The 15,337-nt window shown below is 51.3% G+C and overlaps 1 pseudogene; it reads right to left on the bottom strand.

The window, feature by feature from the left end:
* Window positions 1-9,570: 9,570 nt before the first annotated feature.
* On the bottom strand, window positions 9,571-11,304 carry LOC142591629 (uncharacterized; annotated as a pseudogene).
* Between the last annotated feature and the right edge of the window lie 4,033 nt (window positions 11,305-15,337).

Below are 15,337 nucleotides of genomic sequence, written 5' to 3'. Positions count from 1 at the left end.
TTGTGGCTTGTCTGTCACCGATCTCACGAGCTGACCTAACGGAGCCTTGCGACTCTGGAAGCTAGCGCAGTTCCACTGCCAAATTTTAACGGTATTGTTATTTGTGTTAGCCATCTTGTTTACTGTGAAATTTTAGAGACCTGTGGCGCCCCCGTCGGGATTTGATCCTGTCGGGAGCGGTTCAGTACGTGTTGTTTGTCTACTTTTGGACTGAGCCTTAGGTCTTTCTAATAGCGTTACTCTCAACTCTATGGCGGAGAGCATTTCCATAATCCTACTCAGGGTCTTTTCCAGTTTACCCTCATTTTTGACGGGGGAAGCAGAGGTGGCGGACGGGGTCTCGTTGACCTCGGTTATGTCGCCCTCTTCTTCCTCCTCTGTGTCGCTAAAAGGTTCCGGGTTGAGCGCCTTGCGTTTCGACTGCCCGGCTAACGGGCCTGCTTTACTGTTGGTAACCTCATGCCGGTTTATGAGTTTATGAGTTTATGAGCGAAGTTCGGATTTGTAGCGTCGCCATCACGATTGGCTTTTTGTCATTGTTGGTCGGCGGAGATGAACTTTCGGGCTAATTGACGGCTGAAACGGGAGCACACTCTGACGTGTCCGGTGTATAAGGCAAAGGCGTATCGATGGTATGGGAAGGATTGCGGCCGCAGAGAAGAAAGTATGGAGTAGTATGGAAAGTATGAAGTATGGCCTGTTGTACTTTGTGTAGCCATATTATAGGCGCAGGTGATAAATCGGAGGATGATGTCCCAGTTTGTATGCTACAATGAGGCGTACATGGTGAGCATGTCACATAGTGTGCGATTCAAACGCCCTGTAAGCCCGTTAGTTTGAGGATGGTACGTCGTGGTGGTCTGGTGAACTATGCGGCACTGAGCAAGCACAGCTTCAAAGACCTGCGACAAAAACACACGGCGTCTATCACTCAGAAGCTCCCGAGGTGGGCCATGACGAAGAATGAAACGATGGAGCAGAAAGAATGCAACGGCACAGGCGGTTGCTGCAGACAGAGCAGCGGTTTCAGCATAACCTGTAAGGTGATCAACTGCGACAATAATCCATCGTTTGTCAGCGGGTGTTAGCGGTAGCGGCCGTACAGGCCAATTCCCACACGGTCGAAGGCACGAGCAGGGCACGGAAGCAGGGCACCGTGGGCCGCATGAGGCAGATATTTGCGGCGTAGGCATTGCGAGCACAAGCGGACAAACTTTTGGACAAAAGTAAACATTCGTCGCCAGTAGTAACGTCACCGCAGGCACTCATGCGTCTTTAAAACGCCTGCGTGTGCACATTATGGGTCAGTATGTAAAGGCGCGCACATGCCGGAACGCAAAGTCCTAGAGATAACCAGGAGCCACTTGTGACCATAGGGCTGGTAATTGCGGCGATAGAAGAGGTTATCACGGACAGCAAAATGGGCAGCCTGGCGACGCAGGGAGCGGGAGACGGGAGATGCAGGCGAGCCAGAAAAGAGATCCAAAAGAGAGGTCACCCAAGGGTCCTTGCGCCGTTTAGGTGCGAAGGTGTGGATGTCGATCGAGGATACCGCCTCAGTGGTAGAGAGGGAGGCCGTGTCGGCTGGCAGCGGAGAGCTGGACAGAGCGTCAGCGTGCTTCCGACCTGAGTGGTAGATGACGTGTATGTAATATTCTTGAATGCGCAGAGCCCAGCGGGCAAGGCGACCAGACGGGTATTTTAAAGACGATAACCTACAAAGGGCGTGATGGTCAGTAACCACATTGAAGGGCCTGCTGCATAAATAAGGGCGAAACTTCTCGAGTGCTCGAACGATGTCCAGGCATTCTTTTTCTGTAACGCTGTAATTGCATTCCGCTTTGGTCAGCGCACGACTGGTGTAAGCAACGACGTACTCAGAGTAGCCAGGCTTGCGCTGCGCAAGGACAGCGGCAAGGCCAATACCACTGGCATCGGTATGCACTTCAGTTGGGGTGGTGGGATCGTAGTGTCGCAGTATAGGCGGAGACGTCAGGAGACGGCGTAAGGTCATGAACGTGGTGTCGTATGCCGGAGATCAGGAAGATAGGTCGTTGGCCCCACCAAATAGTTGTGTCAGAGTAGATATATTCAAGGCGAAATTGCGAACAAAGCGTCTGAAATAAGAACAGAGGCCGATGAAGGCGCGGAGTTCTTGAGTGTCTTAGGTTTAGGAAACTCTGCCACAGCGCGAAGTTTTATGGGGTTGGAAAAAATGCCATCTTGTAATACGACGTGATCCAGAATCTTGAGCTTGCGCGCAGCGAACCGGCACTTTTTCAGGTTCCATTGCAGGCTCGCGTTGGTCAAGGACGTCAACACTTGCCTAAGGCGAAGAAAATGCGTGCTGAAATGAGGGGCGAACACAACGATGTCGTCGAGGTAGCATAAACACGTCGTCCATTTTAGGCCGCACAAGATATTGTCCGTCATTCGTTGAAGCGTAGCAGGCGCATTGCATAGGCCAAATGACATCACATTAAATTCGTATAAACCATCTGGAGTAATGAATGCAGTTTTAGGGTGATCAACTGCTGACATCGGGACCTGCCAGTAGCCCGAGTGTAAATCCAACGAAGAGAAGAATTCAGCGCCTTGCAAGCTGTCCAGAGCGTCGTCAATGCGCGGAAGAAGGTAGACGCCTACTCAAGTTATTAATACGGCAATAAACGACGCAAAACCGAATGGAACCATCTTTTTTGTGACGAGAACCACCGGTGATGAGCACGGGCTATTGGAAGGTCGAATGACGCCACGCTGAAGCATGTTGTCCACATGCTCACTGATCACCTTACGTTCCTTGGCGGAGACGCGGTACGGGCGCTGCCGCAATGGCACGTTGGAGCCAGTGTCGAGCCAGTGCTGACGGTTGACGTGCGACCCAGAATAGGCTGAGCGACATCAAAAGAAGAACGGAACTGGGCCAGCAGGTGAAGAAGCTGGGAGCGCTGCTTGGAAGTAAGGTCATCGAGAACGAAAGATGGGAATAAGTCAGGTGATGACGGAGCAGAACTGGAAAGTGCGCAGAAGTCAGTGAGCTTTGCATACGAAGCATCCAGCACGTCGGTTATAAACATGTCATCAAGAGGCCGAACATGGCCAAGTGCCTCGCCGCAAAGAACCTTCATGGCTGTAGGAAGCGGTTTGTAGGCAGCAATGGAGCTGAAACCGGCTGAAATGTCAAGCGTGGCGAAAGAGAAGAGAACATCTTTGCGGATTATGAAGAGTTCCGAAGGAGTGAAGAGTACAGCGCCACAGAAGACGGGCACAACGGCAGACGAGTACGGCGGTATGGCGATGTCTTCCCGAAGGACTAGCTTAGCGGGAAGAGAAGTGGCGCCGACGAGGGGCACGTCAAACAGAGGCGATAATTTGACTTCTGCACGTGCAAAATTGATAACGGAGTTATTTCGCGAAAGAAAGTCCCACCCAAGTATCACGTCGTGAGAGAAGGACTGCCGAACCACGAACTTCACAATATAGAGAACGCCCTGAATAACAACTCTAGCTGTACATGCTGCTGAAGGCTGAACTGGCTGGACGCTTGCTGTGCGAAGAGAAAACCCAGAAAGTGGCGTGGTAACTTTTAGTAAAGCGCGAGAGAGGCGTTCGTTTAGGACAGACACGGCTGCTCCAGTATCTATTATCGCAACGGTAGGGACGCCGTCAACAGTAAAGCCAACAACATTCGAAGACGACAATGAAGGACTTGTACAGATCGATGGCAACGCAGTTGCCGCCTCCTGAACTGCGGCGCTTAGTTTTCCTCTTGCGTGTGTGAAGGGCGCCGATGCATGGGGGATAACAAGCGGCAACGCGGGGAAGGTGAACGATGTGTAAGGACCGGGCACTCGGCTGGTGGCCTGTTTGACTGCCGACTAAAATAAGTGTCGTGGAAAGGTTGCACGTCGGCGCAGGGAGTCGACTGCACAAAGCCATCAGAGCAGCATGCGGCGGCGGCAGAGTCGTGCAACATGGCCGGGAATACCGCAAGCTTAACATATGGGCCTGTTGTCTTGCGTGCGCCAAGGATTAGCAAATGCAGCGGCAGGTCGATGAATGGGATGATGAAAGGGTGGTAGCGGCCGTGGATGTAGCGCAACTAATGGTTGAGAAGGAGGCTGCGCAGCGACGGATGCATAAGTGGCGCGGCGACAGGGTATTGCTGATGCTGAATTTGTAGAGCCTCGGCAACGTGGTCGTCAATAGCCCGCCGGAGCGTAGGGGTGAGCTGTGTAGGAGGCTGTTGCGTCAGCGGCTGCTGTTGGGGTAGCTCAGCGAAGGGTAGTAGAGAAAGCTGACGTGCAACTTACTCCCGCATGAAAGCTTGGATTTTTATGAGCTGAGGGGAGTGATAAGAGAAAGCGGTCATGGAAGAGAGGGCCTGGTCAGCCACTGAGGGGCGCCTGGTCAAATCGCGCTGCCTCCTCAACTTGTCGTAGCCTTGGCACAAGTTTATGAGCTCTGCTACGGTGCGCGGACTCTTGGCGATCAACGTTCGGAAAATGTCATCGGTGATGCCTTTCAAAATGTGAGTCAATTTGTCATTTTCGGGCACAGAAGAATCTACACGTTTGTATAGGTCGAGAACCTCTTCGATATAACAGGTGAATGTTTCCCCGGGTTGTTGCGCTCGCTCTCGTAACCGCTGCTCGGCGCGCAACTTGTGGACGGTGGGGCGACCGAAAACTTCAGCGAAACTGGTCTGGAACGCGGACCAGCACACAATGTCGGCTTCGTGATTTTTATAGTACAGGTGAGCCACCCCCACAAGGTAGACGATGACGACATTTAACTTGGCGGTATCGTCCCATCGATTGTGCAATCTCACTCATTCGTAGGTAGACAACCAGTCATTGACGTCCTCCTCATCCGTACCACTGAAAACCGCTGAATGACGTTGCGGGACAGGGCCAGAGCAAGCAACGGGGGGGTTGCGGTGGCATCGGCTGGACAGAGTCAGGCGTGACGGGAGGCAGAGTCCGAGACCGGAGTTTCAGGGTGTAGATGTTCTTGAATACTCCGCACCTACCACCAATTGTAATGGGGTGTATTGAACAGTTCAGATGGTGGCATCTGTTCGTAAGCGAGAAGGCAGGAAATTCAGAGCAGGAACAGCTGCAGCAACTGCAGGCATGGAAGAGACAATCTGGCTGGCGTTGTCCTTGTGCTTGTCTTCTTCATTACAGAGCGTTTGAATAAGACTCTGGCACACATGATGAGTATGAACATCGACGTCGATCACAAAACTGGGCCGAGGTTTTACCTTATGTTGCATTTCCGTACAACACGACTCGCGAGCAGACAACACGCGCGACACCTTTCAACCTCGGTTACGGCCCGGAAGTAACAACAATGTTGGACGCAATGCTGGCACATGAGTGTGCTGACGACGGGACTGGTGCCGAACAGTTTACGCAACGCGCAGAGGAAGCCAGGCAGCTTGCGCGTTTGGGAATCCAAGAACAACAGGACTACGATGGCAGACACTACAATCTTCGGCACAGACCCGTCACGTACAACGTCGGTCACCAGGTGTGAGTCTTGTTGTGTCTTCAAGTACGCAGTAGCCAACTTGCCAGAACACATGTTTATTGCCCCTTGCAATACGACGGAAAAGAACCACAAGGCACTTACGCGGCCGCCTTATATAGCTATGCAGAGGTACTAATCAGTGACATCCCAGACACACACAAAGGCACGTGCGTTCTATCTATCTATCTATCACTCCCCTCCGAAGCGTTCTTAGTAGCGGTCGGGTGGTTGTCGTTGCCCGCTGCTGCGTCGAAGCTCCTGTTCGGAAGATGGCGATGTGCCACCACTGGACTTCCCCTGCAGACGGTGGGGCCGGAGGGGTGGCATGCTTGTCGGTAGCTACTGCCTCCTTACCTACTTGATCGGTGTCAGCCGTCTTTCGCGCACCTTCTTCGTTTACAGGGCGTGCAGCTTGAGACGTGCGAGACACAATGTCTTGGCTACATGCTGGCGGTTCGGTGTTTGGAGACGGCGCCTGAACCGTCTCTCGCGCTCCGCCGTCGTTTACAGGGCGTGCAGCTTGCGACGTGCGAGACACAATGACTTGGCTACATGCTGGCGGTTCGGTGTTTGGAGACGGCGCCTGAACCGTCTCTCGCGCTCCGCCGTCGTTTACAGGGCGTGCAGCTTGAGACGTGCGAGACACAATAACTTGGCTACATGCTGGCGCTTCGGTGTTTGGAGACGGCGCTTGAACCGTCTCTCGCACTCCGCCAACGTTTACAGGGCGTGCAGCTTGAGACGTGCGAGACACAATGACTTGGCTACATGCTGGCGGTTCGGGGTTTGGAGATGGCGCATGAACCGATTGCGGGAAGCAGTCCTGGAATGTTCGCGGTCGCAGATTACCAACATGAACGTACCACTCTTCGTTCCCTATCCAGACCACATAAGTGCTTGAACTCACACGTTTATTTACCTTGCCGCTCAACCACTCCCCTTGCCCTGGTTATAGACCCTGTATAATGAAGCCGTCCCCTTCCTCGAAGTCCCTCCAGGCACATCGTCACTGATTAGCCGACTGATTTGTTGGCATAAGTTCTTCTTTCATCCTTTGCTCGATATCCGGATGGAAAAGGCTCAACCTTGTCTTAGGTTTTCACGATAAGAATAGCTGGGCCAGTGTGTCTTCAGTGACCCCTGTTGGCGTGTTCCTATATTTGAATAGGAACTGGTCAATCCGGTGCTGGAGAGACGTCGTCTGCGCATTTCTTTGTTCGTCCATGACGTGCTTTTAACGCCTGTATACAACGCTCGGCGCTGCCGTTCGATGCTGGGTGATAAGGAGGCGATTTAGTGTACCGAATGCCATTCCGTCTCAGGAATGTCTCGAAAAGTGCTGATGTAAACTGCGGGCCATTGTCTGTTACCACTTCTTCCGGTAACCCCTACGCGGCAAATAGAGTGCGCAGCTTCTCTATTGTCTTTTCAGTACTAGTTGACTTCATGACTAAGCACTTCTACCCACTTTGAATAGGAGTCAACTAGCACTAGAAACCAATACTGGTCACGATGAGCAAAATCTAAGTGCACATGCTCCCAGCGGCGCCTAGACATTCCCCGTGACATTACAGGAACTTTGCGCGCCAAATTTTGGGTCCACTGGCATGTGACACATTCTTTCACTGTTTTTTCAACGTCTTGCGTAAGGCGAGGCCACCACAAGTGGCCTCTAGGCAGCATTTTCATACGTGCCATTCCAGGATGGCCTTCGTGCAAGAACGATAACAGTTTTCCGCGAAGAGACATTCGCTCTATCACGCGATTTCCCCACGTCACGCATTCTGTCAACAGAAAGCTCACGTTGTCGCACAAAATATGGTGCCAAAGCTTGATCAGACACTTTTGAAGGCCAGCCAACTTGCGTGTAAAACAACACCTTTGAAAATAGCTTGTCCTTGCTTGTTTCCCCTCTAATGTCTTCTGCCGAGAGTGGGAGCTCGTCCAGCATAGAAAACTCTATGTACACGTCACACACGTAATCTGTGTACCCGTCACCTGTGTTCTGAAGCGGCAGGCGTAAAAGTGCGTCAGCGTTGCCGATATCTCATGATTTGCGATAAGCCTATTTGTAGTCATAAGCAGCAACTTGTAAGGCCCAACGCTGCACGCGTGCCGCCGACATAGCAGGAATTGGCTTACCGTGTCTTAATAGCCCCACTAAATGTTGATGGTTGGATTACATCCCAAATTTGTCCCGAAACGGTACTTCTGAAACTTCTTGAGCCCGTACACGACAGCCAGGGCTTCTTTTTCGATTTGGGCGTACGCCTGCTCCGTTTTAGTCAGTCTTAGACGGAAAAGCGATTGGTCTTCAGATCCTTCCTTGTGAAAAAGGACTGCGCCTAAACCATACGAAGACGCGCCGCAAGTGCGCCCTAGCTCCTTTGAAGGGTCATAGTAGACGAGTACGGACGCACTAAGCAGCCATCGCTTGGATGCTTTGAAGGTTTTTTATGTGGAAGCCGTTCATTTTCACTTAACATTCTAAGCTAGCAAGTATTACAATGCTTTAAGCTGTGCTGACATGTTCGGCACGAATTTCCCATAGAAATTTAACAAGCCTAAGTAGGCGCGTAGCCCCTTCTTGATTTTTTTTTGGCGTTGGTGCTGCTCTGAAAGCGCGCACATTGTCTTCTGAAGGACGGATTGCTCTGTCATCAATCACGTGACCAAAATAGGTCAGAGTCTTCGCAAAAACTTGCATTTCTGCTTCCGCAATTTCACACCCCGTTGCTTGAACCGTGTCAGCACAGCTTCGACCTTATTACAGCATTCTTCCATTGTTTCTCCTGCTATTAACACATCATCAAGATAACATGAAACTCTGTCTAAACCCTTTAACCTGTCATCCATCACGGCGTGGAAAATAGACGGAGCCCTTGTTATTCCGTACGACATACGAGTGTATCGAAAAAGGCCTAGGTGGGCGTTCACAGTGATCAAAGGTTGCGAATCAAGGTGCAGCTGCAACTGTTGGTGCGCTGTAGAAAGGTGAAGAACAGTAAAACACTTGTATCCATGCAGCGTGACAAAAGCATCTTTTAACGTTGGCAAAGGGTAATAATTGGTTCTCAGACAACGGTTTACAGTCACTTTGCAGTCTCCGCATATGCGAACTTTGTTGTTAAGCTTGGGTACGACTACTCGAGGCGTAGCACAATCACTTTGCTGTGCAGGCACCAGTACTCCTTATTCCACTAGTGAATGTAAATGCTGTGCTACTGCGTCCCTGAGTGCAAACGGCAGAGGTCGATGCTTACACAAAACAGGTGTGCTGCTGTTTTTTTAGCACTAAGCACTAGGACTGATAGCTGACACCGATGTGTCAACTATCAGTCCTAGTGCTCGCTCAAACACTTCCGAAAATTTTTCGATGATTGCGGCTGATTTATCAAGACCAATATTACAGACGCTCGTCCAATACATCTTCAAAGCCCCTAGCCAATTACGTCCCAACAACAAAGTGTCACACATTTGTAGCGTTTGGACTACAATTACAGGCAAGGTCGCTGATTGGTCATTGTGCTCTACGCGCACCGTCAACTTTCCTGTATTTGCCAGCGGGGCACCTCCGTACGTTTTAAGCCGTAAACTACAGCCTTCTACAGGTAAATCGGACCAATATTGCCAGTACATCTCTTCTGGTACGATAGACACAGATCTCCGGTGTCAACATGCATTTTGACATTCCTACCTGCCACCCTAACTTTCACAATGTAGTTACCATCATTACTCCTACATGAAAAAAATATGGCTCAGCAAAATATCGTCCTCACCACTTGTACTGTCCGAGTCACCGGAGTCTTCTAAACCAGTGCTCTCTTCAAGGGCGTGTATAGAACGTGGCGTCGTTCTGCAGACTCTTGCCAGGTGTCCCACTTTTTTGCAGGCACGGCATCGATATTTGCGAAAGGGGTAGGTTGCGGCGGTATGCGTTGATCCGCAACGGAAACAGTCTGTTGATTCGGCTTGCCCCTCCGTGTTCTTGCTCGCTGCCCTTCTTGTCCATGCGGTGGCCTCGGGTTTTCTTTGCTAGGGTTTCTGCACCAGGTTCACCTCGCTAAGGTCTTTAGGTTCTATCTTCCTTGTTTCGGTGGGAGCTAGTTCCTCGCTTTTGGCAAGGTCATAAGCAGCTTGGAAAATCAGGGTACTCTACTTGAAGAGCTTAGCTTGTGCAGTTTCGTTTCTCAGTCCGGCTACGAACCGATCCCGCAAAGCGTCATCCAGGAATTGCCTGAACTCACAAGATGCAGTCAACCTTTTCAGTTCTAATGCAAACGTAGCAACTGGTTCGTTTTCTTGCTGCGACCGACGGTTGAACCGGAACCTTTCCGTTATCACCAAGGGCTTCGGTGAATAGTGCCTTTTGAGAGCCCTGACCAGTTCGTCGTATGTTGTCGCTTTGGGCTTCACTGGGGCCAATAAATTCTTCAGTGTGGTAGGCCTATTCTCCTATGGCCGCCACAAAAGCGGATACTTTCAAGTCGTCGTTGACCTGGGTAGCACGGATGTAATGTGAAAATCGTTCCACATAAGACTCGAAGTGACCGAAGGAAGCTATGCTGGGGTAGTCCGCCTAGACGTCTGCTGTTCCCAAACTGCTGGAGCCGCAGCCAGCGCTTCAGCCATGGCCCGGTTATCGTCCGCTATGAGGATCCCATCCTCTTGGCCACTGTTGTGTCTTCAAGTACGCAGTAGCCTACTTGCCAGAACACATGTTTATTGCCACTTGCAATACAACGGAAAAGAACCACAAGGCACTTACGCGTGGCCGTCTTATATAGCTATGCAGAGCTACTAACCAGTGACATCACAGACACACACACAGGCACGTGTGTTGTTCTAAGATACAGAATTCAAGACCTCAGTGATGTCAGAGTGCCACTACAGGTTCTATCTAAGAGGTGATGACACGACAGGTCTGGACTCCTATTCTTCTGCGGGGGCTATCTGAGAAGCTCCTGCGAAGATACTTCAGGCTTACACAGTTATGTGCCGTATCAGTTATGTGATTTATGAAGTTATTCCCGACAGTCATAACTGCTCCAAACGCCGGTGGGATCTGCCCGAAGTTCTGCACGGGTTTTGTATGAAGCCATACTTTCCAAATTACCTCAACTTTGCACCATCTGTGCACTGCCCGTGCAGATTGGTGCATCGGGCCAGACAGACAAACAGACAAACAGACAGACAGACAACGAACTTTATTTAATCCTGAGGAGCTATTCTCAGGACCTCCTAAGGGGAGGCTTTTGTAGCCGCTGGCCACAGGCACGTAGAGGACAGAACGCCGTGACGCTCAGCCCTTTCCCGGGCCCTCTGGATAGCCAGTGTTTGATTTTGGAGTACCGTGCTTCTGATAGCCTCCTTCCATTCGGCTTCACTGGAGAGGAAGTCGTTAGGCTGCGCGGGACATCGCCAGAGCATGTGTGCCGAAGAACAAAACGTTTCACTGCAGTCGGGACAACTAGGGTCCACATCTGAGTACATCCTGCTGAGGAATCCCCGCGACGGGAAAGATCCTGTCTCCAACATTCTAAGCGTAGCTGACTGACCTCTACTGAGCTTCGGGTGAGGCAGAGGATAAGTTCTCCGACCAAGTAGGTATTGTTTAGTAATTTCATTAAATGTGAGGATTGGATCGTTCTGCTGAGTCCCTTCCTGCCCCTACGGAGCCTCGAGACCGTCGTGGTGCGTGAGTTCTCGCGCACCGTCGTGGGCCAGCTCGTTCAGGCTTGGGAAGCCCTCGAGAATGTTCGTCCCCATGTGTGCGGGGAACCACGTGATAAAATGAGAATCGGGGCAAGCCCTTTTCTCTAGAATAGAGGCCGTTTCTCGTGCGAAGCTACCTTCCGAAAGCTCTGATTGCCTCTCTCGAGTTGGTGTAAATGTAGGAGCGCGCTGGGTCACACAAGTCCAGCGCAACCGCAATTTGCTCTGCTATACTTGCGGTGGCCCTCTGACCGAGGCCGAGGAGCGAAGCACCCGCTGTCCGTCTACAACCGACAACGCGAATACTCCTGTTTCCGTACTGCGCCACATGGACAAAGACCGTGGAGTCTCTGTCTTCTCTAACTTTCTTCAAAATGGCTCGTGCACGGGCTTTACGTCTGCCGTCGTTATGCTGTGGGTGCACGTTTCGCGGGAATGGCCTCCCCAGGTAGGCCGCCCTCGTTTCTCGTGTCAATGTTATGCGTCGGTCCGCCTTTATCGTAGGATCCATGCCAACCTCGTCGAGAATTCGTCTGCCAGCTTTGGTCGACGATAGCCTAACCTTTTGGGCCGTGACCTGTGCCTCTATGATCTTGTCTATGCTATTGTGCATCCCGAGTTGATCTAGCCTGTCGGAGCTCGTGGCAATAGGCAAGCCTAGCACTTTGTTGATGCTCATGCGCATGAGCGTATTAATTTGGTCTTTTCCGTTTTTGTCCATACGAAAGCTGACGCCACATAGTTAATATATGACTCATGAGAAACGAGTTGTACATCCCAAGGAGGTTGTCTTCACTTAACACCTTCTTTCGGTTGGACACCCTAGCAATTAACCGCAACATATTCTCCGTCTTGGCTGTAACGTGGGTAATTGTTCATGCATTACAGCCCATCGCTTCTATGAGTAAGCCAAGGATCTTAACTGAGTCGACTCTAGGAATTTTCTGCCCATTATTCGCGTATAATTCCAGGGTAGGTGGTTGAGGGGTGTCAGACCCTTAACTCCTTGCCTTGCGGATCTGTAATATAACAGTTCCGATTTCCTCGTAGACAGCTTGAGGCCCGTGTCCGCGAGGTAAGCCTCCGTCTCGTCCAAGGCCGCTTGTAAAGCTTGCTCCATTTCAGCTAGGGAGCCCCCTGGGCACCAGATCGTGATGTCATCTGCGTAAAGTGCGTGACCTATGCCCTGGAGGCCGCCTAACCTGTCTGATAGACCCTTCATGACTATATTGTAGAGCAGTGGCGATATGACTGGTCCCTGAGGGGTACCCCGAGCCCCCAATCTGTACACGCTCGACCGAATCTGCGCCACCTTAATAGTAGCAGTTCTATTCATTAGAAAGGACCTGACAAAGGCCTGGAATTTGACTCCCAGGCCTATCCCAGCCGTGGCCTGCAGAATGTATCTATGTAACACTGTGTCGAACGCTTTAGTGAGATCCAGGGCGAGAATCCCTCTCACATCCCGGGTGCCGCTATCAAAGATTTGCTTCCTTAGCATTAGGATAACCTCCTGCATCGATAGGCGGGGCCGAAAACGAACCATATTATGTGGGAATAGGTCTCTAAGCTCTATGTACCCGGAAACCCCGTTCAGGATTGCGTGCTTAGCTACCTTGCCAATGCACGAGGTTAGTGATATTGGCCTCTTGTTGTCCAAATGAAGGGGTTGTCCTGGCGTCAATACAGGTCAATACATACCTTGTCAATACAGGCCATGTCATGTCTTTGAGTCGTGCTTCACCAGGCACTGTCATCAGTATGTCACTAGCATGTCATCGAGTGTTAGCTCCGATGGTTCCGTCTCAGCACCGTACGGGAGTCGATGCAATTTGGATCTGTTGCTGTCTCGTACGAGTTTCTTGGCAAGAAACTACTGGATGGCGTCTGCGCTTCCACGGCTGTGCCCTCGCCTTCCGTGATAATTGCATACAGGGCCCTGTTTTGTTTCATTTTCGCAGTGTACATAGATATTACTCTGTGGATATTTCCGAGTACCCCATCGTACAGTGGGTCATGTACATACTTAGCACGAACTTCACCGACAAAAAGCAGCATATAAAGGAAGAGCGTAGCATCCGGTAGATAGCGGACCGTGCGAACGAGCAAGAATAGCGTATTATATGTCCCGATGAACTTAGTCTTACGGACCCGTTGCTGTCGCACCATCACAAAGCTGCAGCCAGTGTCACGCAGTGGTGTAACGAGGTACCCACTCAGGAGTATTTTGGCGATTTCAAGTCCACCAGTGGAAACAAGTCTCACCACAGTGCCGACGATCGCAATTGTCTCTCCTCTTTATGAACGACGTAACTCTCGTTTTCGGGAGATCTTGCATCCATTTTTTCTAATGACTCCACATACGATGCTTACCTACTGTCCATAATTCTGGTGTGGTACTGGTCGTTATCACAAGCCAACTGGTCCCGCATCGGCCCCTGAGCAGGGCAACTTTGTTTTGTCAGCGACGAGCAGTTAGTCGCCCTGTGTCCTGCTTTGTCGCACAGGAATCAACGTTTGTCGCTCCGACCCATCTTCTTCCCTGAGTCCAGCTTTGACACGGGTGCAGCCGTGTTCTTAGCAATCCGCTCCTTGCTAAGATTTTGTAGCCTCTGGGCTTCCATGAAGCGGTCCGCACTCTCGGATCAGCCCTTCAGGGTTCGGCAGCTTCTCTTCTTCAGGTACACCCGTAGTGCCAGAGTGGAGCCTTTGATGAATTGCTCAGTAATGATCATGTCTCTAAGGCTGCTGTAAATTTTTCCGTCTTTTCTAATTTGACACAATGATCAAAATAGTCGAACAGCCTGGTGGCATACTGCATAGTAGTCTTACTGTCTTCAGACTTCGCATTGTGCAAGTTTTCATGGTAGTCTTTTGCACTGTACTGAAAACTGCTGTCTTCAGCTGGTCATAGTCCAAAGCGGCATGTGCATCCAGGCGATCAGTGACGATTAACATCTTTGCACTCTTACGGAGGCTCAATGAGAGCTCCAATTTTTCCCGTAGCTATCCCTGGCACGTCGCAACGCGTTCCAAACGTTCCAGATAGGCGTCTAGGTTGTCGCTCGTGTCATCGAATGCTGACATCACCTTGTGGAGACTGTGCACCTTTCTCGACGCAGACCCTTCGGAGCTAGCTTGCGCGATAGCCTCGGCAATCTATGAGTTACCGCCAATTTCCTGCAGCTTGAGCTTCATTTCCACAACTCTCTGCTCAACTCTAGCAGTTTCTGCTGTAGAGCCTTTCACTGCATTGCGTTCTTCTGCTCCCAGATATCGCAATCTCGCACGTTCTCCCTGCACCCATTCTCTTAGCACTGCCTTCCTCAGACACAGCTCTAGGCCAAGGCCGTACAATTTGTCGTTTTCCATGTCTCCCCACTGTGCGCGAGCGTTGGCTGTGGATGTTATAAGCCAATCGTGGCAGGGTAGCCAATTGTGATGGAGGTTCGTAGGCCCAGGAGCTCAGTACACTATGAGGAAGGTGTGGCGACCCGACATTGCCTTTATCTGCTGTATATCAAGGCGCATATGGCATTTTCAAGCAAACAAACACTGCTTACAGTGCAGTGTGGACATTTTAAGTTCGCCGACTTGAAGCGTCCGTTCTCACCCGACAGGCGACTCACCCACGCGTAGCACCAAGGCGGTGTTACCACGGTATGTCGAATGACCACGGTCATGTTGTATAGGGAAGCCGCCGCGGTCGTGCGCTGGAGAAGAAAAAGAGTGTCACCACTCTGGGCTCGTGGAGCGTGGCTGATCCGTTGGCTCCGGCCCACGTATGGGGCCGTCAGCACTGCTGGCAACCACGCGAGTGGCAGCGCTGTTTAGTTGCGGTAGCGGCTCTCAGGCGGAACCACAGACACGGCCAACAGGGCAGACCTTGAGGCACCGGAATCGTTTCCTGGTCCCAATGAGCCTTGGATAGTCGCGCGAGCGGACCGCAAGTCGCTCGTGTCTTGACCCGGTTGCGTTCTAGGAACAGGTGCCAAGGCCGTCTCGACCGCCACTGGAACACGTCCTCCCGTGTCGTCGGCGGCTCCTCCTCGTTCTGCCGAGCCGTCCGAAATCCGAACTATGCACG

This window comes from Dermacentor variabilis, chromosome 8 (assembly GCF_050947875.1).
Source record: "Dermacentor variabilis isolate Ectoservices chromosome 8, ASM5094787v1, whole genome shotgun sequence".
NCBI lineage: Eukaryota > Metazoa > Arthropoda > Arachnida > Ixodida > Ixodidae > Dermacentor > Dermacentor variabilis.
Note: the sequence above shows the minus strand (reverse complement) of the source record. Positions and strands in the feature narration are given on the sequence as shown.